The sequence below is a fragment of the Megalobrama amblycephala genome, linkage group LG14 (assembly GCF_018812025.1).
Source record: "Megalobrama amblycephala isolate DHTTF-2021 linkage group LG14, ASM1881202v1, whole genome shotgun sequence".
Classification (NCBI taxonomy): Eukaryota; Metazoa; Chordata; class Actinopteri; order Cypriniformes; family Xenocyprididae; genus Megalobrama; species Megalobrama amblycephala.
The window spans coordinates 48442923-48469298 of NC_063057.1; the positions used below are offsets into that span (position 1 = coordinate 48442923).

The 26376-nt window shown below is 35.6% G+C and overlaps 1 protein-coding gene across 1 annotated transcript in view; it reads right to left on the minus strand.

Annotated features, from left to right (window-relative positions):
* The window catches only part of taf3 (TAF3 RNA polymerase II, TATA box binding protein (TBP)-associated facto), a 56333-nt gene that overhangs the window by 22980 nt on the left and 6977 nt on the right, over nt 1-26376 (minus strand). The window lies entirely within an intron of this gene.

Genomic DNA, 26376 nt, shown 5'->3' on the forward strand with positions numbered 1-26376 from the left:
GCTCATTCAGACGGCACAGTCAACCAAAAGCACAAAGAGTTCTTGCATGATGTAGTAAGAGAGTTACGGTTTTGTTTCAAATCTTTACTATCATTTAAATTATGCCCCACTTAAAGATGTTTGGTTTGACAGGAAATAAGCCATGCAATCTTAGATAAGGTCATCAAAACATAGACAACTAAAATAATAAAAATAATAATAAAAAAGATTGTTTACTTTTCATAATTTCTTAAATTCTAGTTGCTCAAAATGAATGCTAATTTTGTGAAAATCTATTAATTTTTTTTTTTTTATTCTACCTAGCAATATTTCAGAGGCTAAAAAATTATTACCAATTAAATAAATATAAATTTCTTAAATTATAATTTTTTTAGTTATTGTTTTAATTTGTCTAAGTTTGCACTGGGCTGCTATTTAAAAAGAAATGTTTGTGATCAATAAAGTATACTATAAAATAAATTTATAAATTTATAAAGTAAACTATAAAAAATTTTAGGCATGTTTTTGACTATTATATACATTATATGATTCTGTAAATGACATCTGACAAACTCTTCAGGTTTGAACATCCAGATGTCAATACAATCTTTGCACTGTATGTATTATGTAAACGGGTCAATGACGTGACATGTTTTTTTTGTTTTTTTTTTGTCCAAAGGCCTTAATAATAAAGATATGACATCCAAAGTATGTAAGGTAGTATAACTAGATCTCTATTTTTGAATCTCAAAGGTTTTGATTATATTTTGCTACATATAAAGGTATTTTAAAGATTTTGAAGTGTCAAAATGTCATTCAGTTTAACCATCCAAAGACCAATACAGCCATTTCATTTGTGATTAAAATATCTTAAAAATATCTTAAAATATCTTAAAATGTAATAAACAGGTACTGACAAAATGTAATAAATATTTTTTATTCTGGCATGATTTTATAACATCACATATTAACATAGCGCAAAATGGTAATAAAATTATGTGTAGAAGTCTTTGCTTTGTTATGAGAAAGAATGTCCGGAAAAATGAATTTCATTGATGTCATTTGGAGTAACCAATATAAAGGGACCATTTTGGATCAATTCATGCGGTCAGTAAATGACATCATTCAGACACCTGCAAAAGGACCACATGGTCATGAAGAAAAGTAACTAACTCTCTTTTAACTATTTGAAAAATTCATGTTTTCACTCATACGCATGTCCCGAAACATCAGGTCATTTGGTACAACCGCTATAAAACATGGGAAATTTTGTAATATTTAAAAAAAAAAAAGTTTGATTATCCTTTTGCTATCTAGCTAGCAAACTAACTAGCTAGCTAGATATCAGCCTGTTAGCATTGTTTGAAAATATCGTCATTCGGTACAACCAAAGTGTCATTCTGTAAAACCGGAATTTTGGGTAAATCGAATGACTTTTTTGGTGACAAATTTTGTCCATATTGTAAAAAATGACAAAAGTAGTGCTAATTGATTATAAAAACCACATAATCTCATTGTTAACACTTAATAAAACTTAAAAATGAATTATGCTTTTTTTTTGCACTTTTAAAAACCTTATTCGTCAATGACCCAAATATTAATATTATATTTTAATTCTGGATTATAAAACATTCATACTCTGCACACAGATCAGGAAGCAGTATAATAAGAAAGGTAAGGGCAAGTTGTTGCTAGACAAGGGTATTTATAAGTGCAATTCAAAATGAACATTCCTGTGGCCAGGTCGTGACCTTTTTGTGAGTGTCTCTCAGGTCATAGGGTCAGGTCAATCGGAGGGGAATGTTATCCAAAGCGCTTTATTTATTTATTTAATCTTTCATCTGACTCCACTCCTTTACCGCTGCCCAGGATTATCCAAAAACACGAAGGGAGAGACGGGGAGAGGAGACCGCTGCTTCAAATTAGCCAGAATAAATAATCGGCACTTCAAGTCAATAAACACTGTACATTACTTTTTTATGGAAGCAGTCAAATAAACTTTTTGAAAAGTTTCAGGTAGGTAAATAAAGGAGCTAAATTCGCACGGAGTGATCGGGCGATTTACGCACATCTCTTTTTCTTTTGGTCGAAACATCCAACCAGTGATTGACGTCCGAACACGCAATGAATACATGCGGTTTCTCAAGATTTGAGAAATAAAGTACAAAAAAATATAACAGAGTATCTTCTCAGAAACTGACCGTGAAATTTAACATGAGGAAGGATGTCACAATTTAACCTCCATTTTCCCCACCGCATTCTGAACGAGGTTGGACTGGTTTCAAGTACAAAGAATGGGGGAAATTTCTGAAATAAAATTCCAATGTTTCCGGTTCAGGATGAGTTTGCATAGACAGGTCACTGCCTTGACGTCTACCTGAGTTGACCGCCTCTCAGTCTATGAACTCCTCACCCTTCTGTGAACTACAAGGAAAAGCAGTAACAGCAGAGAAAAGGAAGGGAAAAGAGACAGAGGGGGTCTACCGCCTAGTGGAAGGGACCCGCATGAGGGTTGTGGGACCAAAGTCTTGAACATTCTTCTGTTTCCTAAATGGCCAGTGCAACACAACAATACGCCTCATTTAGACTTAATGGATGCATTTGATGCATGCGCAGTCAAATTTATGTGTGTGTGTGTGGCATATTTATATATTTGCATTCATTAATAACGGGTGAAATGCCACACAAAGTTCATGCATGTGCATATGTCGTGTGTTGGTATGTTGTGCGACGGCGTAGTGTGCGTGTACAAGTGTGTGTGTGTACTAAAGAGAGCCCAAACAGCTCGGCGCCAGCAGTCTGCCCTTCCCGTAACGGCTGAACGACGGCAGAAGACTGAGAGAGTGAGAGAGAGAGAGAGAGAGAGAGATTTGCATCTCTTTGTGATAGAGAGGGCCAGGATTCCTCACGCCCGTACGAAAAAAATACAAATAAAAAAAAGGGAGAAATTCGACAGAATGGCACCAGGACAAATTCCACTTGGTGCCGGCGTGTATCAGTCTCGACACACACAGGTGACTTACGTACACATCAAATCACACAATGCGACAACCAAACATACACCTTCATGTCCTTTTTCAGGTGAATTTTCTCGTATGCCTTATTTAACTAAGCGAGAGTCGTTATTATGGGCATTCAATTCCTATAGGCTATATAAAACTAAATCAAACTGGGCAATGGCATATATGAAGGTCCACACACATATTTATATATATATATATATATATATAAATAAAACATACGTTTTACTTATTTAATCATTAAAGTGATAGTGCACCCAAAAATTAAAATTATCCCATGATTTACTCACCCTCAAGCCATCCTAGGTGTATATGACTATCAATGCATACGGTCGTCCGCCGGAAGCTAGTTATTTTGTTTAATAAAGTTTTAAATATGGATATTTTTCTTACAAAAAACGTATCGCTTCGCTTCATAAGGCCTTTATTATCCCACTGGAGCCATATGGATTACTTTGATTTTGGATAGATTCTTATTCTTTTTTTTTTTTTTTTAATCAAAATGCGGACCCCCCATTCACAACCATTATAAACCTTGGAGGTCTAAGGATATTTTTAAAAATATCTCAGATTGTGTTCGTCTGAAGAAGTCATATACATTAGGATGGCTTGAGGGCGAGCAAATCATGGGATAATGTTCATTTTTGGGTGAACTAACCTTTTACGTTTTCACAATCTGAACAAACCTTATCTTATCATAAAAATGTCAAATGATCTAATGTTTTAAAAAAACTTACTGACCTTGACAGTCATGAGGGTTTTTTATTTGGTGTCATTTAAACTTAAACGTTCACCACAAAAAAAAAAAAAAAAAAAAAATTATAATAATACTAAAAGAAGAAAGCAAGGGTCTCTTTCCCCCCCCCAAATACAACGGGAAACATATTCAAATGTGTCTTGCTCTCATCTTGGCGTATTAAGATTACTTCAATTTTTCCAATTTGTTTTTATTTTCTAAATTCGTAGAAACTGCTGGGCAGGCGGTAAAATAAAGCCTCTCAATCTCAATATGGGAGGAATATAATCCCAAACTAGCCTACCACTTGAGACACACGCAACTCAATCTAAAAACCCCAATATATTAAAAGTGCATTTAAGACGAGGGGCTGAACTTAAAAAGACTGTGTGCTTACTCCTACAAAAATACGTTTGTGCTGCCGTCTGCACAATTGTGCAGCCCAATATTTTACCACAGAAGTCACTTGCTCTGTTCCAGTTCACTTCAAATGTCAAATCAGCCTTCTGAACTTTTCTCTTTAGTGCAGAACAGTGACACTTTGAGTCCAAAAACAGGCAAACATATACTTTGCAATGAAGATATTTTTTCTCAGACATTTGTGGTCATAAGTATGGGTCTATGAAGTTGTCCAGAAACAGATTAGTGAGATTGACTAGTTCATATGTTGTTGTTTTTTCCCATGCTTTAAAGTAATCTTACTATGTTGAGAAATTTGAATACATGTCCTAGACTGTTATTGGTCAATTCCAATGTTAAAATGGACATTTTGTCAAGCCTATTTACATATTAATAATTCACTATAAAAAATAAGACTTGTTGAAAAGGCAAAGAAAATTATACTTAAGAGGAGGACCAGGATAGAGAAATGTCGGAGCGTATACAATAACATTTTTTACATTTACCCATTTCTTACAAAGTTAAGAAAAAATATTAGTACAAAGACAAAAATAAGCACAAAGAGCTCTAGTATGCGTTGTGCACCCAACACTAGGGTTGACTGTAAAACTCATTTTCATATTTCTGTGCGACAGCAGCAGACATGTGGAGGGAGCCACTCCAAGTCAAACAGGAGAGCAGGCTGTTTAGACTGCATTAATTCCCTTGACGAGCTTCCAAACCGGCCCACTTAAGGTTATTAAGGTCTATAAATACCGTGTTACCCTCGTTAAGATACATAATTGCTTAATTTACATTTTGCTTCCTCCCTGAGAAAATCGGAAGTCATTACAAGATTCCCAAAAAACACCCATCCCCGTGATTAAACTGTTGCCGGAGCTGACCAATCGGCTGCTGAGCTCAGCACTACCACAGGAAACTACCGAGGAAAAAGATGGGAACTCGAGGAAGGACGGCGTACTGGTGAGGGTGTATTGTGTGCTTGTGTGTATGATGAGATAAAGGAGCACAGGGAAAAGTCTGAAAATGTAATTTTGTTTTGATTCAATGATGTTTTATTTATGAGTATTTAAAGTGCACATATACAGTAAGAAAAGTGCATATAAAATATGACAATGAATAAGTGTGTATCTTTAAGTGTGCACCTAAAAAAAACCATATCTTTCTACATATCTAACAAAAATTTGGGGATTCAGTGAGTATAAATTAATTACTAAATAGACAGTTATATAGACAGAATGACAGAAAGACAGACAAATGAGAGAAAGACAGTGATCGATCGAGATAGATAGATAGATAGATAGATAGATAGATAGATAGATAGATAGATAGATAGATAGATAGATAGATAGATAGATAGATAGATAGATAGATAGATAGATAGATAGATAGATAGATAGATAGATAGATAGATAGATAGATAGATAGATAGAGTTTTCTTTGATTGGTAGAGTTTCAGTAGAAACTCTCGTCTAGATATTTAGTTAACTAAATGTGTGTGTGTTTATTTTGGCTGGGATGGGATGGGTTGAGGGGAAGTTGGATGAATACTTTTAACTAATGTTACACCTAAATAGAGTTTGGGTCAAAACTGGCTGTAATTCTTTAACTGACTCAAGTTAACTGACTCATACACATAGATCTCCATAAACACACAGATAATTTGATTACAGCCCGACACTTTCTACATGTCATTCAGGACATAGTACAATATACAGAGAGAAATTCATGAACAATCCTGTGTGTGTGTGTGTGTGTGTGTGTGTGTGTGTGTGTGTGTGTGTGTAGGGATTTGCACTCCTCAACCCGCTCAGGAAATCCCTTAAATTATGTTATTAGATAAACGCCGCAACACAGGTCAACACAGGGTCAGACTGTGTCTGGGAACTTTGTGTCCGTGTTTGTGTGTCTATGCAAGTGTTTTCCACGGAGAGAAACATCTCAGTTATGTCATCTAGTTGAGTGCTGATCAATATAACAACAGCGAACATTTCAGTGAAAATCATCTTATAACACTGAGATGAAATATTTGCCAAAGACAGTGATCATTTGATCCCTTTCACCACTCATAACATGGATCCATGTGCGTTTCTGCAGGAGGTGTATTTGTGTGTATGTCAGTAGTAAAACAGAATTAGGAGCTTGGTTATGTGGAGCCAACAGAAGATAAGAAGCCTAAGATGATGAAATATAAAGCAACACATGGCCTAGACGACCTCACTCTGATCAGTGATAACACACACACACACACACTCAAGTGCTTGTGTGATTCATGATAACAGCAGCACAACACGCACAGGGCCAAACACTTTATCAACAACAGAATTACAGCGTGATATAACATCTGATACAGAACTATACTCCTGATACTGCAGAGTGTAAGAAAGAAAGAAAGAAAGAACAGAGCAAATGAAAAAAAAAAAACAAGCAAGCAAACAAACAAAGCAAGCAGACAAAAATGAAACAAGATATAAAAGGAAAGAAAAAAGCATGTGGGGTCAAAAAACAATAATAAACTATGATCAAACAAATGAGTGAAGAAACAAACAAATGAAAGCAAACAGGTACGAACAAAAGAATAAACAAAACAAAAAAAATCCTGTTTGAAATGAAATACTGTGCTGTCTATACTCTTTTTTTTGAAGCAGTGTGTATAAACAACTGAACGAAAGCAAACAGGTAAATTGGGTGTAATTCAAATTGGGTAAAAATGTCTTTTTTGTGAGTTCAATCTAATAATGAACAAAAAAGTAAAAAATTAAATCACAGCTTCAATATGCACTTGAAGTAAAGCAAACAAAAAACAAGGGCAAGCAGAGAAGAACAAAACAAGAAATAAAAGGAAAGATAAAAGCATGTGGGGGCAAAAACAGTAAACAATGATCAAACAAATGAGTAAAGAAACAAATGAAAGCAAACAAGTACGAACAAAAATGATGTTTGAAATGAAATACTGTGCTGTCTATACTCTTTTTTTCAAAGCAGTATGCATCATTAAACAATAAATGTTTATTAGTAAAAGTAGTATTATGTCATGACCTCATCATGAATATTTTCAAATGGCATCCAGTTATTATCTTGGAATTAACAACAACAGTTAGGCTGATTTCGCATTTTTTCATTTAAATGGGGTAAAAATGTCTTAAATTTTTGTCAGTTCAATCCAAAATGTGGGCGATCATTTTTAAAAATTAAATCATGGCTTCAATATGAACTCGAAAGGCACATTGGACCAAAGGAGGTTCAAGCAGACTGCATTATGGGATAAGCAAGTATGCATTTTTTTGTCTCCAAGCAAATACATGATCTAATGCACAGAGAAAAAAATGCATATTTGCCTATTATGCATACTACGATCTATAGATGTAGTTGTATGTTAGTATGCAAGAGTATGCTCTGAGTATGTCATACCATATCAAATATGACCACTAAATCCTTAAACACAACAGTTGACGCGAACGCTAACACTAACTCTACGAAGAGAAAAGCCCCACTGCAATCTTCTATGCAGAATTTATCTGCACCGCTTGACTAGGATTCACTGTGGCTACGTCTTAGGGTATGTTTCAGCGCAAGTAGATGTGAACACGTTTATCGGATTCTCTCGCGTTTCAACTGCAGTCGATCACGTTGTGTCTGGAATGCGATGAGCTAGGGCCGCAGAGAAACCCAGTCAGCGATAACTGATAATGCCACGTGGGCATATTGCTGTCTGTTAGCCACATCTCCCTACATTTGTTACAAGCCAAGTAAGTAACAGAGCTATATAACAATGCGAGATACAGAGTACATGGATTAGGTTTCGCCGAATTCTGTGATGAATGAGGTTTGACTATTTATATCTCGTAGCGGTCGATGCGAGTGTGAGGGATCAGATCCACTTAGAATGCAGTTAGGCCGTAAAAATAAAATGGTATGAATCGTTTACCACTGAGGTTATTTTACTTGAGTTGCCACTGTTTTTTTTTTCAGTTCTTCATTTTGAAGACTCGTCCATCCCGAGTTCAATCCAGGAGTCATTCAATTAATCCTGGACTCTCCTCTTTCTGCCCGTCTCTCATCCCGTCGCTCTATCTCTCTTCCTCGCCCGACTCTCCCTCCTTCTATCAGTGCATTAATCTAAGCTGTGTTTCCTTGCCTCTGCTGGTGCCATGAGGGCAAACGCTCCAGATGGAAAAACCCTGTTTGTATTCTGCAGGCGCGTTCGTCAGCCCCTCCGTCTTTCCCTCCTCTTCATCTTCCTTTCCAATCTTTTGCTCTCCATCCTCGGCCGTCTACACTGTATGCTCTCCATCTGTCCATCAGGTTCTTCCGTTTTAAATCATTGCTTTCTTTACAAATGCAATGTACATTGGCTTTGATTAAAAAAAACAAAAACATTCCACAAATATTTCCAAAGTTCAGGAATATTTCATGTGAAGTAACATATACTACCTTCTTAAATTTATGTTCAATACTGGTGGATCAATTAAGAATGAAAGCGGGTCAATGACGTGACGGGTCATTTTTTGTGTCCAAAGGCCTTAATAATAATAAAAAACAAAGATATGACATCCAAAGTATGTAAGGTAGTACAACTAGATCTCTTTTATTGAATCCAAAAGGTTTATAAGTATATTTTGCTACATATAAAGGTATTTTAAAGGTTTTGAAGTGTCAAAAGGTCATTCTGTTCAACTGTCCAAAGGCCAATACAGCCATTTCATTTGTGATTAAAATATCTTAAAATGTAATAAATGTATATATTTTTTATTCTGGCATGATTTTATAACATCATATATTAACAAAGCGCAAAATGGTAGTCGTTGCTTTGTTATGAGAAAGAATGTCCAAAAAATGAATTTCTTTGATGTCATTTGGAGTAACCAATATAAAATTTTGGATCAATTCATTCAGACACCTGCAAAGAACCACATGGTCGTGAAGCAAAGTAACCAACTCTCTTTTAACTATTTGAAAAATTCATGTTTTCACTTGCTCATACGCATGTCTCGAAACATCAGGTCATTCGGTACAACCGCTATAAAACATGGAAAACATTGTAATATTTAAAAAACTTGTACTAAATAAAAAATGTTTAATTGTCCTATTTCAGCCATTTAGCATTGTTTGAAAATATCGTCATTCGGTATAACCAAAAGTGTCATTCGGTAAAACTGAAATTTTGGTTAAACCGAATGACTTTTTTGGTGACAAATTTTGTCCATCTTGTAAAAAAATGACAAAAGCAGTGCTAATTGATTATAAAAACCACATAATCTCATTATTAACACTTAATAAAACTTAAAAATTAATTATATCTCCATTATGTTTTTTTTTTTACACTTTTAAAACCTTATTCGTCAATGACCCAAGCAGAATTTCACCTGTTCACATTGACTTCAATAAGAAACAATATTTCTACATTTTTTAAATGGAGATTTAAAGATTTAAATCAGCGTTTAGACACATTAGCTTTGATATGAAAAAACTAAAATTCAGAACATCAGGAAAACAAAGAAAAAATACCCTACTAATCATTAATTAAAATGTAATAACAATCATTTTCTTCTCCTATAGGTAATGCAGCCTTCCTAAATATATTGTTAAGAGTTATACTTTATTAATAGTAGTACATAATGATTAGAATAAAGCAGAAATACGGCACATTAAAAGTGAAATGGTTTGCTGTTTCATACTGACTTAAATGAAGGTTTTACAGGATCAATTCAAGATAGAGTCCTTACATTTAGTAGGCTAAATGACCGAGGTCATACTACGTGCACAACGAAAAAGATAGTCAGTCAAGCACAAAACATACATTCACATAAACAAAAACGTAGCCTCTGATATAATACATAAATGCAGAATTTCACTACATATGCAGATAACACATTAAGGTACAGGCAAATCTGTAACTGCGGTGCTACAAAACCGATAGCCGTAATCTAGCTACTGTTCTTTCTGTGGGTGGACAAGTGCTTCCTGCTCCATTCCACAGCCCCGACACACCTCACCAGAAACTACCTCATTCTGCCTTCTGACAGATCATTTATATCACATAAACCTTAGCCAGTAATTATCTTTTGCTACAGTCTGCCAATATTCTGAATGACAGTCCTATATTGGCACAGTGAAAGTCAATACTTTGTTGAGTGCAAATTCAAAACGGACCTAATTCGAGGTCAGAGTCGACCTCCTGCTAAACATTCATCTCTAGATGTTTCTACCTGAGGCGCTTAGCATTTGGAAGTTTATGACTGCCTTATGAAGCTACGAAAATCAAAACGGGTAGCTATTTAACAAAAGAAAATGCTCTAGATGTTAAATAAAGAGTAATTTATGTGCAGGACTCGACAATAATTCTTTCAGACCTGTTGAAAGAACTGTCTCTTGCCCCGTCGGCCCAGTTCTATGTTATTATTATGCTATATGTTTATCAGCTATATACAGTACATGTGCTATTAAGTCATATAAACTTAAATTTGATCACTAGATGACATAGATGAGGTTTTCAAAAATGAAAAAACGAGTTGTGATAGTCTTGAAAGCATCTTTTAGAAATTGTTGAAAACAATCACCATATGCCATAGTTTTCCAGCATTATAGCTGGATGCTTATGACATTATAGTTGTATAATCTGGTATTACTGCAAAATAAAAACACTCAAATATTTTCTAATTAGTTTTTGTCAAGAAAAATAGGTACTTTTACATTACGTTTATAAAAAAAAAAACAAAAAAAAAAAACATGAATAATACAAAATACAAATGTTGTTTTTCTGAAAGATATAGTCCGACACATCAATGTTGCTAAAAATCTATTTTATTTATTTACTTTTGTGCGTGTGGTGGGGTCAGTCAAAATATTTCCGACTAGGCCAGCAGAAAAAAAATTTTTATTGACGTGTCCTGCATATGGGCTATTTTGAAGGGTATCAAGCAAAAATAACCCCTATGTGAAGTGAGAACGTCCAGAGAGAGAGAGATGCAAACACACATATACATCAGGAGACCCAAAATAACAGGCAGGTGTGTCGTCTTTAGATGCTCATGGCATCATGGGGAAAAATGTCCATCAGCAGTTTTTGTAGGTCACTCATCACACAACACAAGCTTTAGGGCTGGTGGCGAAGGACAGTTACTGTACCGTCAACCATAAGACATAAAGCGGAGGAGTAACTCGCAAGTACTAGCTCAACATTAAGCTGAATATATTTGAAAAAACTAACACAGGAGTAGTTTATCACTTTTAAATGGGGATCAGTCCCAGTAACATGTGTGTGTATAGGGTTCCCACACCTTATAATCACACATTTCTATGACTTTTTTTTTTATTATTATTTGTGATTACTCAATAAGATTTTGACTTAAAATATATAAATTTGTATAATCACATGAAATATATAAAAGATATAGAAAAAAACGTATTGACTACAAAAACTCCAATTACTTTTTTTAATGTTATTTATTTCCATGACTTTTCTAAACTATTTTAAAACTTCCTGATATTCCCAGGTTTTCCATGACTGTGGGAACCGTATCAAAAGCAAAAACCTCAAACAGATAAGATGGGTTTGAGATTACCACGTGTAGGTCAAAACTAATTTTAAGTGATTATAAATAACCTATACATATTTCATATAAATACAAACACTCGCTCTTCACTCTAAATAATCTGCAAAGAATCATGCAACATAACTTATGTAATGAACTATATCATAATTCAAACTGTGCAAAAATGAGACTATATCAATAATGTAAATGTTCCTTCTGCTTCGGTAAAAGCACCTCTTGACTTGCAGCGTGTGCAGTGATTTTCCGCCCTCCTTCAGAATGCTGGTCTCATCCACCTCTTGTTTCCTATGGTGGCATTAAGTGCTTACCCAGACTCCCTCTCTGCTAGGACAATAAACACACACTAATTCCCTGGCACCGCTAAATGCTTCAGCAGCACCGTTTGTGTGTGTGTGTGTGTGTATGAGAGAGCCCAATTACTGAACACACACACAAGAGAACCCCTGTAACACACTTTTAGAGCGTAACACTTTTATTTGAGGGTGAACTAGATTCTTGACAACAGCACTATGAATAAAGCTTTTAATAAATGTTTATATATATTTTGTAGACTGAAAGTTCATATTGTATAATTGGCCAATTCAGGATGTTTTAACTGGCTTGTTATGGATGAAACTCAGAGACAAATCTATTTCATTAGCATTTATTCTCTTTTGGAAACCAGAATTCAAAATATAATTTTAAGAAGCATTAATAGAGAGGTAAATATTTGCTTTGACAATAAGTCAATTTCTTTTACCATTCTTTGAATTAATTCATATTGATTTTGTTAAAATTCATACTTTTTGTCAAAATTCATATTCAAACAATTTACACTGTACTGCAATACAGGCCAAAAACAAGATGTAAATTGGAAATCAGAATTTGGTGGATTTTGTTTTACTGAAAATAGGTTAAGAACAGCTTTATTTAGGTTAAGAAATTAACTGTATAGTAAATATAACTGATTAATAAATTCTTTCAATAAAAACTTTTTATTGTCAAATCAATATTTACAATATATTACAATATATACATTTGGAGCAGAAAGTAGCTGCCAGCCAAATAAAGGCGTATTTGCTCTGTCTGCACACACACACACAAACACACACCAGGAACTGGCTGTTTCAGTCCGGGTTAACAGTGACCCACCCTGGCGCCCTGGGACCGGGGGCAGAGGTTCTGTTGAGCCCGTGAGCCTGTCACCCTCTCTGGGGAAGGATTTACATTCCTACCCCTCCCTTCCACCGGACGAACCAAGCCCAATACACACAGTCACACAGCATCAGTTAAAAGAATTTCAACACACAAACAAAACTACTTTGGCCTAAACTCACCAAATTCAACAGTAACAGAAGCTAATATGAATTTCTGAACAACTGTCAAAAAGTTCTCCTTTTCAGGAACGTTTCATACTTCGGCTGAAATCAACCGGCTACTAGCAATGTGTCAGGATAGTCCAACAGCTGACTAGCTCAAGTGAGGTCAACTAGTTTGTTCTAGATTAAATAAATTCCTACTTGCTTTAATAATTTTTAGTGGTGGTGCTTTAAAGGGGATGAACGCATAACTTAGACATAGTTAACCCTCTCTGAGAAGTTCTGGTTATAGCATCAAAGCACAAACAAATTCATTGCATGTGCTGGACTTCAAATGATTTAGTGTAGAATTGTGAAATAAATAAATGTATATAAAAATGTATGTACATTTAATGCATATATTGCATCTGATCTGTCTATAGCCATCCAAGCACAAACAAATTATTCACTTTCAATAAATTTAGATAATTTAAATAAATTAAAGAATTACATTGCACTTCAAATCATCTCTGTTTTTGTGTAGATTTGCGCAAATAAAAAGGTTATTTGGCCTATACATCATTTTAAAAATATACATCTTAAAGTTGATTTTAAAGGTATGCAGTTTTGCATATCCCTCACAACTAGGTTATCGTATTTACAAGGAGAATGTAAAATTTACATTGAAAATAAGATTGTATTTACAGCACGAATGTAAACGTATTTACGAGAATGTGACATTTATCACGAGAATGTAACATTTACAACGATAATGTAACATTTACAACAAGAATGAAATTACAAGGAGAATGTAACATTTACATTGAGAATGAGATTGTTTTTACAACGCGAATGTAAACGTATTTACAATGTGAATGTAAATGTACTGTATTTACAACGAGAATGTAACATTTACAACGACTGAGAACGTACAAGAATGTAACACTTACATTTAGAATGAGATTGTATTCAACATGAATGTAAACGTATTTACGAAAATGTAACATTTACAACAAGAATGAGAATGCAGTTACAAGAAGAATGTAACATTTACGTTGAGAATGAGAATGTAATTAAGATAATGTAACATTTACATTGAGAATGAGAATGTATTTAAAACGTGAATGTAATATTTACAATGAATGAAATTGTATTAATGTGAATGTAAACAGATTTACGACGTGAATGTAACATTTACGACGTGAATGTAACATTTACGATGAAAATTTAACATTTACAATGAAAATGTAACATTTACAACAAAAATGAGAATGTAATTACAAGAAAGAATGTAACATTTACGTTGAGAATGAGAATGTATTTAAAACGTGAATGTACCATTTACAATGACAATGAAATTGTATTAATATGAATGTAAACAGATTTACGACATGAATGTAACATTTACGATGTGAATGTAACATTTACAATGAAAATGTAACATTTACAACAAAAATGAGAATGTAATTACAAGAAGAATGTAACATTTATATTGAGAATAAGAATGTATTTACAACGTGAATGTAACGCATTTACAACGAAGTAACATTTACAACAAGAATGTTACATATTTACAACGTGAATGTGTCAATTTAAATGCTACTGGAAAGCCAGCATGGCCACTGGTTAGAAACACTGTGCGTTAAAAAAAATAAAGAACGACAGGTTGAGAAAGATCCAAATAAGCATAAATGAACTATGAAACGCAGTAAGGCAGTTACTTTAAGGTATCACCCCACATAATTGGGCATGCATGTGGGTGAGAATTTCGTAGGTGGCGATCAAGTGTACGAACAGCATTTTTCCTGCCAGAGTCACAGCTTGGAAGAGCCTGTCTTTCATATCATAATGCCAGAAAGAGACATGGTGGCCTGGCAAAGCTAATCATCACATGACACCTACGCTTACAGCGAGGACAACAGACCAGGTCAATGCCCGCTGCAGACTGTGTATACACATATTGTACAGTACGTTTCTATATAAACAAACACAGCAAAAAAAAAAAGATTCCAGAGAAAACACGTGGAATATGTTTGTGCGCTAGAGACAGACGGACAGCAAAGGAGAGAGACATAGACACAGAAACACAGAAAGGAGGAAAGAGGTTGGCTGGTGCAAGAGTGCCATCTAAAGGAAGCAGAGGTACTGCAAGAGGTTTGCAGTACCTCTTGCAGTACCTCCCACTGAACAGAACCTACATAAAATATACAGAACTAACAAAATTCATCTTAACATGACAAAAAATATATTTTTTGATTAAAACATGAAAAGAAAACTTATTTGTACTTTATTGTAAAATTACAAAATTAATAAAATAATAAATTAATAATAATTTGAGTTTATGCATAATTATTCTGCCGGCAAAATCAATGTGCAGAAAAAAAAAATGTCATATTATATATATACATAGTAAAATATCTGTTTTTTATTAAGTATCTTTACTAGAGGTGTAATTATTTACAAAAATGAATATGTACTAAATAATGCAATGCACTTAAAATTGTGTATTTCAAACGAAATAATTACTACATGATTTATGCTACATCAGTAAAATATTGAGAAAGTATTGAGAAAATAATCGTTTCTAGAGACACAACAGCCAAATTTGTAAGTGGTTAGTAGTAGACATCTTAAAAGCTTAGTCAGACAAATCCATAGCTTTTAAAATCAGCTTTTATCCATAGCGACAATATGTACAACACAATATTTATGTATGTATGTATTTATTTTTAAATCTGCATAGGTTTCATTAGACCAATATAAGAGGTAGATCATATTAGAGCTTTTCCTAAACTATATTATATATATTATACCTATATTATGCCAAAACCTGGACATTTATTGCTGGCAAAGCAGTATTCAACTATATATTTTTTTTTCTTTAATTAATTAAACACTTTTCTATAATGCAAATCCAAGTTAGATTTAAAAAAACAAAAAAAAAACAAAAACAAAAACTAGACGGCGATAAGCAAATAAATAAAAATTGTGTCTTAATTAGAGTCTTAATTTTCTCATTTTTTTTTTGTGGATGCTTCTAAGATAGTCACAAGCCATTCTCACAATTTAAACAATTTCTTATCTGTTAATCAGCTAGATAACTTTACCTTGGTGACACATTTAACTTCTAACAATAACATTCAATATGTCAAAGAAACTGAAATTGAAGTTTGGATCATGACTGTTTGTACATGAACAAACATAAAAACTGATCCAATAGGTCCGTCAACTAGCATGAAACTCTCTCATACTGACCCTGGGCAATCAGGACATTCTTACTGTTGAGACAATCAGGTACAGCTTCATAATAAAGCCCTTATATATCGACCATGTTATCGACCATGAATACATAATAATTCGTAATTGCCAAAATGTCACAATTGGTGCATCCCTTTTCAAAACTGTGCAGAAAGAAAAATGAGGCTCTATTTTTGCATAAAACAGACAAAAAAATCTGATCCACCTGTAAAGTTCTAACTTGGAGCCATGATAAATCACATCATGCTGTGACATGAAACTTTATAGAGATAAAATAAGCTTGACTTTGCTCATACCTGTATTTGAAGACTTTACACTTGCACACACGCTTCAGCTACGAAGAGGATCAAGTTTGGAACGAAGGACACAAAACCGCCACAGAGAGAGAATGAAAAGAGAGCGACGGTAAGGACGAAAAGAATAGGACATGCTGGAAATGGAAGCGTGTGACAAAAGAATCAAACGATTCTTTGGGAGACATAAAAATGGAGTGGATTATGTGTTTTATGAAGATCTCACCGAGGCGGTCGCGAATACGCTTTCAAGTTGCCTAATTATGAGAGAAACCTGAGAGAATGTACGAGTTTGGACTGGGAATAAAAGATAGAAGAGGAAATTCGTGGCACACACACACACACGTTTTCTGTTAGCACACCTGGGCAGAGGAGGGCAGTGCGCTCTCCAGGACTGATCCTGGGTCAGGTGACCTCTCCACTGAGCCCAATAGCCGGCTCCTGTCTGTCTACCGTTCACACACACTCTCGACAGGATCGCGGTACCTGGCCCAGTGCAGCGGGGAGTCATCCCAGACCTGTCAGTCAGAAAGTGGCAACGAGCAAACACGGACCTCTCTGTCTCTCTCCTCTCTCTCTCTCTCTCTCTCTCTCACACACACACACACACACACACACACACACACTCTCTCATCCACACAGTCGGCTGACGGGGGGAGGTAAACGGTTGTGACAGGGGGCAGTAGGGTTGGGTTGAGCCATCTATCATAAAGCCACGACAGAGTAACATAAGACCAGAGGCTTCCCTCTACACGCACACAGAGCTCACTCGGCAGCACCTAACAAACACATCTAAAGGGATAGTTCGCACAAAATTCTGTCATCGTTTGTTGATAAAACCCATATGAATTTCTTCTGTGAAGAATGAAAGGAGATATTTTGCAGAATGTCACTGCTCTTTTCTATACAATGAAAGTGAATGGGGACTTTTGAGCTCCAAAGATGACCTAAAGTAGGGCTGCAAGATTTGGGGAAAAATATTCCCAAATATTCATATAAAATATTGTTTTATTTACCAATACTTTATATTATTTCTGAATGTAATAATAAAATAAATGAAATACGCCGAAGCAACTTTTCTGTTGTTTTTTTTTTTTCCTCTGACTTATTTTTATATATATTATATATATTTTGTCATACATTTTTTTCTGCAACTTAAAGGATTAGTTCACTTTCAAATTAAAATTCCCTGATAATTTACTCACCCCCATGTCATCCAAGATGTTCATGTCTTTCTTTCTTCAGTCGAAAAGAAATTAAGGTTTTTGATGAAAACATTCCAGGATTTTTCTCCTTCTAGTGGATTTCAATGGAGCCCAAACGGTTGAAGGTCAAAATTACAGTTTACAGCAATCCCAGACGAGAAATAAGGGTCTTATCTAGAGAAACCATCGCTTATTTTCTAAAAAAAAAAAAAAAATTGTATACATTTTAACAATAAATGCTCATCTTGAACTAGCTGTCTTCTTCTTCTCTATTTGAATTCCAGCAGTGTAGATGCTGCTAAGTGTAACACTGCCCTCCAAAGGTCAAAGTTTGAACTAAATTGTCATATACAATATGCTAGTGCAAGTATATAACAATTAGTTCAAACTTTGACCTGTGGAGGGCAGTAATACACTTAGCAGTGTCTATACTGCTGGAATTCAAATAGAGAAGAACAAGAGAGCTAGTTCAAGATGAGCATTTATTGTTAAAACATATATATATTTTTTATTATTTTTTAGAAAATGAGTGATGGTTTCTCTAGATAAGACCCTTATTCCTTGTCTGGGATCATGTAGAACGCTTTGAAGCTGCAATGAAACTGTAATTTTGACCTTCAACTGTTTGGGCTCCATTGAAGTCCACTATATGGAGAAAAATCCTGGAATGTTTTCATCAAAAACCTTAATTTCTTTTTCGACTGAAGAAAGAAAGACATGAACATCTTGGATGACATAGGGGTGAGTAAATCATCAGGAAATTTTAATTTGAAAGTGAACTAATCCTTTAAAATGTCTTTTTTTTTTTTTAAAGCTCCAGGTTTGCTGTGTTTGTTTGTAGAGATGTACAATTTGGGATTATATATCAATATAACCAAGACTCTACAGCTGTGCAACCATTTCAGTCACATCTGCAACTGAAAATTACTGTGTGCAACTGTGAAAAATATTTTGTAGCACCAGTGCGACTGAACCGATCAGGCCTGGTTCTATGGCGGTGCTAGAGGGTGCACTCTCAGCCAAAAAGCATATTAGCTAAACAGATTTGACCAACGATCCAGTGCGTATTTGTGTTTGCGTTGTGGAGAGCATCAAAGGTTTCTATTTACAAAATGTTTTGCAGCGTTGCGCAATGTAGCCAATCACAGACATGTGTTGATTTCTTGAACGCAATCGCCAATCAAAGGTGTTTAAAGGGTTAGTTCACCCAAACTGAAAATTCTGTCATTAATTACTCACCCTCATGTCATTCCAAGACCTTCGTTCATCTTCGGAACACAAATTAAGATATTTTTGATGAAATCCGAGCGGTATATGACTCGTCCATCCATAGACAGCAATATAATCAACACATTCAAGGTCCAGAAAGGTACTAAGGACATTGTTAAAACAGTCGACAGGACTGCTTTCAACCTTAATTTTATGACGCGACGAGAATAATTTTTGTGCCCAAAAACAAAACAAAAATTACGACTTTGTTGAATAAAGTCGTTATTTTTGTTTCTGTTCAAAACACAGGAGTTTTTGTCCAATGCCGAGTTCTGCATGCTTGTGAAACCTCTCATTATAACCAACAAAGTGTAGACACAACATAAATAAAAGATTCACTGTGCAGTGTAGACAACTTCATTGACAACTTCATTTATTGTAATGGAGGTTTGTGAGATCGCAATGAACTGAGATGAGTGACAGCTTTGTGATTAGGCTCTTTACATGCTCTCTAGGCTATATATAATAATCCATTCAGAATTTGAATAATAGTTTTGTTTTTCATGCTGTTAAGAGGACCAACAGCCACTTACACTCTGCAAAGTTTCTAAAGTGACATTCACATATAAATGCGAAAATCACTTTTGAAATCGCAGTATCAACACGGTGATCAACATGATAACCATACCATAACCAACCATATCCATCATTAAGCAATATAAATGCAGACTAATAAATTAATAGAAAAAAATAGAATTTTTGTATTACAATACGTTTGAAATGCTGTCGCAATTATTTGTAAAAGGAATGATTTGTAAATGTTATAATCTCGTAAATCTTATTATTAGATATCGGATTATCAGAAATGGTCGAAAATTAATGGGGCTTGGGGCAAAAATGCCACCAAAACTCAAGATATGGGCAGAAAAAGAGTTTTTAATATTTATAATATATGATACAGTTAAGCAATATCACATGAGCAAGACTGCTGTTTTCCCCAAATATAAGCACGATCGCAAATGTGATGTAAAACAGTTTAATAAACAAGAAGTTAATATTAAGTGACTTACATTTTAGGCTGGATATTGCCTATTTTTGCTCTATATCGTCAACGAAAATAGTTCCAAACAAAGTCAAAGCAGAGCTCTGGCACATCTCTGTGCAAAAGCGGTGTTTCTTTGGTGAATGAATCTGCCTTTTTGAATGAATCAGTGAGCCAATGATTCAATGACCCATTCATAAAGACACTTGCTTAGTTCCTTAATGAATCAGCTGTTTTGAATGAATCGATTGAATGAATGATTCAGTGACATGCCGCCACCTACTGGCAGCTTAAGTTTTAATTTAAAAGTATCATCAGTTAATTACTTAAAGGGTTAGTTCACCCAAAAATGAAAATTCTGTCAGTGAACTAACCCTTTAATATTTCTATATTCAAAACTGTAATGGGAAGGTTAATTTCTGTCATTGATCAGAAGGTGCTCCTAAATTTTTGATTGTGCTCCCAAATTTCTGAACAAACGAAATGTGGCAAGTTTGAACATGTGGAATATGTGAACGTGGAGATTTCAGAGACACATTGGAGCAAAAATGGCTTAAATTTCAATCTGTTCCTCACACACAGCTATTGTAGGCTTTAGAAGATTTGGAAATGTAGTGCTCGAGTCATACAGACTTCATTAATTTGTGTTCTTGTGTTCATGCTTGACAGCTTTGGTCACTATACACTTCAATTGTATGGAAAAGAACATTCTTCAAAATCTTTCATACACTGTTCCATGAAAGAAAGAAAGTTTAGAACAACACGAGGGCGAGTAAGTAACAACAGAATATTAATTTATGGCATCTGGCATAACTGCATTTAAAAGCTGAGTTTTCAAAACACATAGAAATTTTAGGAGGGTTCTCCTCTGGTCCTGCAAGAACAAGCTGTCCGACAGATTTATTTGATAGCGTTTTAATTTGCTCTTTGATTTGATCTGGATGAGCAAAGTGGCCCGTTTAGGTACAGTATTTTAAAGGGCCCGACGACCGGAAAGTAAAAAAGACAAATTGATCCAAAAGCACCAAACCTCTGTAAAAGAGCAAGAGGGATGGATGAGAGACAAAGAGAGAGACAGGAGGAGAGAGAGGAGAATAAATCTGCACTCCTCCATCGATCCCAATCCTTTCTGCTCTCATCTTATCTTCGGGTCTGAGGGAGCCAGGCAAGTTTAAACGATTCTGACCTTGTCCGACATAAATAGTCAGAAAACTACAAAGAGCAGATAGCCCTCTCTCTCCATGAGCAAAGGGGGACGAGGAAGGGAAATACATTGAGATAAGAGGAGGGGAGAGAGATAATACAGGAGTTACTACATCAGCGAGAGTGTCACAGACAGACATAAACAGCACACCGAAGCCCCTTTTCTACCGATAGGGTACCGGTGCCCAATCTGGAACCGTTCCACATGTTTCCATGGCAGAAAGACTGTTCTTGATGTTAAAATTGTCTCCTCACTGGCCCCTTAAAGGGATAGTTCACCCAAAAATGAAAATTCTGTCATCATTTACTCACCCTCAAGTTGTTCCAAACCTTATTTTTTATGCTGAACACAAAGGAAGAGATTTTGAAGAATGTATGTAACAAAGTAGATCTGGGGCATCATTGACTTCCATAGTGGAAAAAATAATACTATTGAACCACTAACATCAGGGCCAAAGGGCGAGTTTTATATAGAAATATCATGAGTGAATATTGATTTATATTTAGAAAAAATGACAATAAAATGGGTAAATCCTGAAGATGGCAAGATTCTAAATCAAAATCCTTTGTTTTCAAAACACATTCAGCATTTTCTGAGGATTCACGGTCCAGAAATCAGCTCTGGCACATGGACAGCACCATATCGGTAGAAACAGAGTACAACTTGACCTGAGAGAGACAGACAGTGAGAGTGTGAGACAGTAATGACTATTATACTTAAAAGACAAAATTCTTTTCATCAGGTCGGATTCTCCTGGCTACGGGAGCGTACCCTCACCAATCAGAGCGGGCCCTGGGCCTTATTCTCTCTAAAGAAGATGTGAATGTCGCGGCGGAAGAAAAGGAGAAAAGACGGAGGCCTTTAATATTCATCCTTTTCTCTTTTTAGAGTGTAACGGCTGCACCTGACATCTACGGAAACTGTGCAAATCTCTTCATGCATTGTCAGGCTCTCCTCTAATCATTTTACGCCCTTGTGAAGCTTTGAAAAGAGCCGATAACGAAGCGAGTCAAATACAGAGCTCGCTCAATTCATAAGTTAACAGAAGCACGGCACAAACGCTAGCAGAGACTGAGGTAATAATCAGCACCTCTGGACAAGGAGATTCGCAGTGTCTACACTTCGAGAGAGCAAGCGCGATGAGATGCAAACTCTGTCGTCGGGATGATTGTGTTAATGACAGAAAGGGACTGAATGCAAGGCTTGCAAAATTATAAAGCTCAAGTTATAATCAGCAAAGTTTTCTGTACTGCACATTTTGCATGCAGTGCGACAAAACTAGCAGCTCCCATATTAACCGGCAAAACTGTCTACATGATGCATGTATGCAAAGCGGAACAACTAGCAGAGCCTGTTGGAATTAACAAAGCTGTCTATACTGCAAGCATGAAATGCAACAAAACTGTTGTTGTAAGGATGCAAAACTTCAGTTTAGCACACAACTAAACTAACAAACAACAAAGCTGTCTATGCTGAATGCACTGCGATTAAAAAAAACAACAACAAAAAAACAATAGAAGCTACCATTATAATATACGAGAAACTGTCTATACTCTAAATTGTGTATGCAACACAATATAATCACACACACAATTTAAAACAAAAATGTGAAACTAAATGAAATTAGTTAGTTTCACTCAAATAATAATGAAAGTTCATTGTACTTAATAGAAAAAAGTTGCGTGAACTCAAAATTTGATTGTAGTAAGCTGAACTTAATATGATTGAGTTGCAGCAAATTTCTAATTCACAGCATGCTTTGTATCAGATTGTATAAGGAAAATAAACGGTTGAAATTAAGTTGTGTTTATGCACAATATTAACATAGGGAGACATAAGTAAGTGTTTAATGTTGTGTTATGTTGGGATTTACAGGGGGTTGTTATGTTAGTTTTGTAGGGCTACCATTGTGGTGAAGGTTGAGGATGGGCTACAAAACTTTTAAGACCAAATATACTGTATGTTGTTTGATTATATACAAACAGTCTTTTAATGTTGTCAAAAGTACAGACTGCGATACTAAGTCGGTACTGAAATTTTAAAAACCTGACGCTTTGAGCACTTTTGAGTGGATTCGTAAACACACCTCTGATTGGCCTTTGTGTTCACGCTCTCATCAGATATGTCTATGATTGACTATAATGATCTACGCTTCAAAAACATGTTGTAAATAGGCATCAATGATGCTCTTCACCGAACGCTTACACAGATACACAAGGGAGCGTTTGAAAACAGGCGTCTATCAGCGGACCGGTCATGTGGTATTTGCTATCTAACAAATAACATTATGATAAATGGGGCGAGGCTGAGAACTGTGGGAGCGAAGGGATGCTGGTGACGTGATTGTTAATGCGCCACACTGGCCTTGCTCCGCTTCCTCTTAAGAGTTAGTTTACTTAAATGTTTTGAGGTAATAAGTTAACTCAAATGTTTTGAGTATTCTGAACTTATTGAGTTTTGAGGTAACTTAAATGTTTTTATTAACATTTATATATCTCAGATTATATCTTAACGAGCAAAGACGGCCACAAGCAATGAGCAATAGGACATCCTGTTGCTTGCTTCCTCATTTTGTGGGCTCATGCTGTGTAGGCCCACCCATCCAAATCCCATTGGTCCAAATTCCTGGTCCACACAGCTTTCTAAAAAGTCAGACTGAGATTGTGTTGCACTGAACAGCTTGTACTCTCTCAGAATGGAGGGACAAATTACTTGATGTAGGAAAATTGTCAAGTCTCTGTTAGAGCCGTCTTAACAGCATAAAGACAAACAGAACCATGTTCTTGCGCCGCACATTGGGATCAACGACGTGCGGTTCGAAACTGAAATCCGTACGTGTAGCTTTATTTTGTAGCTGTAAATTTCCAAAGCAGTCATCTTAATCTTGTTCTGTCTCTGCATAGACGGAGAGACTTTATCAGCCTGTGTGATCACTGGTAATTTCAGTGTACAGATGCAATCGTTCTCTCTCTACCTCCCATTACCTTCTTCCCTCAGGACTGAACAACAATACGCTCACACACAATAGACAAACAAGAGCCTGTTGACTGGGAGAAAACCCACCACTGCACCAACGACACGTAGAACCTGTTAATGTAATGAAACTGAGATAAAAAATAAAAATATTGCAACAAAATTGGAATGGTCTAAAAACACATTTTCATTTTGTTGTGTGAACCTGTTTGATCTCTGAGGGTCTACCAGTGTTTTAAACTACAGACATAAATGGTACCTCAAGCTTTGCTGCTTGAAAAGAAAGAGGTGTGCTATTATATTTCCTTATATATTACTTCTGGTGAATGATAGCACACACACACAAATAATAATAATAATAATAATCCTGACCCTAGTGATCTAGGGACAAGAACATAATACAGTCTTAAGAGTGAGGTCTTTTGACCCCAGTAAGCAAGCACTTGGTAACCTCCCAGAACTCCAGTTTTCACTGCAATCAACAATATAAATCTTAGGCAAATAATAATAATTTTAAACTCTTTATATCAAATTCAAATCTTGGTTCACAGAGTATCACACGCTATAGGAGAAACGAAGATCAGAAACAGACATTCAGACGAAGTTAAGAGCATAAACGTGGTCAGATAGTGCCAACCTGTGGCTAAATATGCTACTGCAGAAGTGAATCTTAGTAAGACTAGAGCATTACATACTAAAAAATGTTACAATGAGGTGGCTAAGGTGATTGTTGTTATTATTAAAAATTGTTTTAGTTAATTGGAAATAAAAAATAAATATTAGATGAAAAATGTAAACTTAAAATGAGGAAATTAGAAATGCTGCAATGGCAACTGACTAAAATAAAATAAGTTTCAGTACTAAAATGACAAACTAAAATTGAAAAATTTGTTAAATAGAATATAAATATTAAAAAACAAATGGCAGAAGCACATACATTTACTAAAGCTTTAAAATGTATATTATAAAAAAAAGCTTTTATATATATATATATATATATATATATATATATATATATATATATATATATATATATAGTTTGTAAATAATAGTTTTTAATAATAAAATAATAGTTTGTTGCTATGGGTTTGCCATAGTGTGTTCTGGCGCAAATAAAAATAACCAACTGCAAAGTCTCTATACATCTCGGGTCACTTCTTTAATGTAAATCTATGGGATTTTGTTGGTGTAATATGAGTTACATTAACATTTAATACTGATTATAAGGGCTTTGTTCAAATCACTAAGTAGTAAAAGAGAAGTTTGCTTAAGCAAGTAGCACTAAAAATACAAACCACACAAAAATCCATTTGTGTTCGTAACACTCAAACGCACAGTGGGGCTCCATAACCTTTGTGGTTTGGAGAGAAATACATATAGTATATATTCTATATTATAGAAGAATGCACTGTATGTTTAAACTTTTGTCTGTTTTGCCTATACGTGCTCATGTAGATTTGTGGCACGAGTGTGTGGAAGTGTGTTGGGGTGTAATACGGTCTCCGACTGATCTATGAGGAAGAAACAGGAGACTGGAAAAAAAGGAACAAATGGAAATGGAGGAGACCCTGAGTCTTTCTTCTGGCAGAGGGGCATCCAGCTGAGCGCTGGCTCCAAGCCCAGTTAGACCCCCTGCCCTGGCTGGACTCTCTCACACACACACACTCACCTGGGATGTCTGCCATCCGGGCCGGACCTCCGCCAGCTTCTCACACACACATGGCAGAAAGCCTACAGCCCGCCGACTTCCTGTTTCACACACACCGACACCCGCAAACACACCTCACAGCCAGGGAGCTTCCTGTCCGACCCGAAACAACCCTGATCATGTCCGCCCCTCCACCACCCACTGGCACTGCCTCCGCTGTGTGTGATGAGAAGACGAATGTGTGTGTGTGGGTGTGTGTGTGTTGGGGTATGAGCCGGATGGACTGCACCGCTGGGGGATCATGGTATACGTAGGTCCCTGTGTGTGCGACTGTATGGGATGGATCTCAGCCAATATGGGCACATATCAATGCATTTTGGCAAGATGGGCATGAGTGCACAAGTATGGCACACTGGCATATATTGTGTGATAATGCATCAAACTGGTACAACTTTCGTTATATTGTTTATCGTACGGCAGATATATCATGTTAGTGATCCTCACAAGTTAAAGTACCCTATTATGCTTTTTCAACATCACCTTTCATGCAGTGTAATATAGCTGTTTTTAATGTAAA